This window comes from Triticum aestivum, chromosome 4A (genome assembly GCF_018294505.1).
Source record: "Triticum aestivum cultivar Chinese Spring chromosome 4A, IWGSC CS RefSeq v2.1, whole genome shotgun sequence".
Lineage (NCBI taxonomy): Eukaryota > Viridiplantae > Streptophyta > Magnoliopsida > Poales > Poaceae > Triticum > Triticum aestivum.
Genome location: NC_057803.1, coordinates 507,359,083 through 507,361,022, shown reverse-complemented (window position 1 = coordinate 507,361,022; position 1,940 = coordinate 507,359,083). Strand labels below are relative to the sequence as shown.

General features: G+C 51.0%; 1 pseudogene; it reads left to right on the top strand.

Annotated features, from left to right (window-relative positions):
- Positions 1-658: 658 nt before the first annotated feature.
- Positions 659-1,207, top strand: LOC123083869 (uncharacterized N-acetyltransferase p20-like; annotated as a pseudogene).
- Positions 1,208-1,940: the final 733 nt, after the last annotated feature.

Sequence of the window (1,940 nt, the reverse complement as noted above, 5' to 3'; positions counted from 1 at the left end):
TTGATTGACGTGGCGAGTGTAAGCCAACTATGTTATCTCCCCTTTATGATTTATATTACATGGGATGTTGTGAAGATTGTCTAACTTGCGACATATGCCTTCATTGCGATTATGCCTCTAAGTCGTGCCTCGACACGTGGGAGATGTAGTCGCATCGAGGGTGTTACAAGTTGCGTGAATGATTGGATTCGAAAGATCGTACATGGTCGTAGGGTCGTGTGATGTTTTTTTCGGACAAGGGTACTGTACATATACGGTCTGGGTTATACAGTACTAGACAGGGCTGGGATCTGGGCTACGGCGGGCCAGGAAAAAAACAAACTCGCGGGGATAAAAATACCCTTCGGAAACTAGGTTAGGAAGGAGCACCGGAGCAGGGCTCTTTTTCCTCACGCTGGTTGTTGCGTGCTCGATCAATATTTCTTTATCTAAATTCAAATCTACTGACCGCGACAATGACATCTCGTGCCATCTCGGTACACATCGCAAATTCACAACTCCCAGGTGGGCCGTTGTTGGTGACGACGTGTAACGCGATGCTCTTGGAGTCTTGTAGGATCCGGTGACCAGTTCGCAGACTATTGATTCGTTGGACCACTAACTATATCCAGCTTCTCAAGTGACTGTATCCAAAAGTCCAAACAAGCTAGGCCGGGGAATGGAGCAAGAAGCGCCCGCCACGACGACGGAGCGCGTGCGAGATATGACCCTCCGGCCACTCGACCTCGCCGACGCCGACGCCATGATGGCGTGGGTGTCGGATCCCGAGGTCACGACCTTCATGACATGGGACCCCTACACGTCCCGCGACGCCCTGCTCGCGTTCCTTCGGGACACCGCGCTGCCGTACCCCTGGTTCCGCACCGTATGCCTCCCCAGCGGCGACCGCCCCGTCGGCTCGGGGTCCGTGTCGCCGACGGCGGACGCGTGCGCGCCGAGCTCGGGTACGTGGTGGCGCGCGCGCACTGGGGCAAGGGCGTGGCCACGGCTGCTGTGAGGCAAGCGGTCGCCATGGTGTTCGAGGAGGTGGAGGGGCTGGGAGCGCGTGGAGGCGTTGGTGGACGTGTGCAATGTCGCGTCGCAGCGCGTGCTGGAGAAGGCCGGGTTCCGGCGGGAGGCCGTGCTGCGGAGGTACTGCGTGGTCAAGGGCGCCGTTAGGGACATGGCCATCTACAACTTCATCTCCACGGACGCACTGCTCGTTTGATCCATGCTTGTGATCATGCGTGTGGTTCATATTGATGTGAAGAGAAAATTGGATACCGTGTGTGATGTACATGGCTCACAGAGATTAAAAAAGATTAGAATGTACTGGTTGTCTTTGTTCAATTCTTCTCTATTCTTCTCTACACTTAGCGTGCAAAAGTACTACAGTACTATTTGATGTGTTTTTCTTGCGGGTGAAATTTGTATTACTCAAGTGGTAGCAAAGCTACTGTCTGAAGTACAAAGATCAATAACCTCTCACAAGCCAGAGTTCAACCAAACGATAGTTCATCCTTCACTTCTAGCATACTTAGCTAAAGAATCACTAACATTATTTTGAGTGCGATTAATATGTGTGAAACGAGTCATTCGAAGACTCCTCAAATGCTTGATCTCCCGTACCAAAGAGGCAAAAATTGATCTATTTGTTGCTTCATCAGTTATCGGGTTGACAACTTCTAAGGAGTCCATCTCCACAAGAATGGGAAGCTCCGTTCTTTGGATAGCAATTGATAGGCCTTCCATGCAAGCACTAAGCTCTGACTCCAAAGCATTTTTGCATGAGAATAGTTCCCTGCATGATGAGAAAATAATGTTGCCCTCATTAGCACGGAGTACCATGCTTGCACCTGCTCGACCATCTGCTGACAATGACCGCTTAAGTGTAAATTACACGCTTGGCTTTTGGTACATCATCGAATCTAGACATCAGATCGACGTGCTCAGCATGGGTT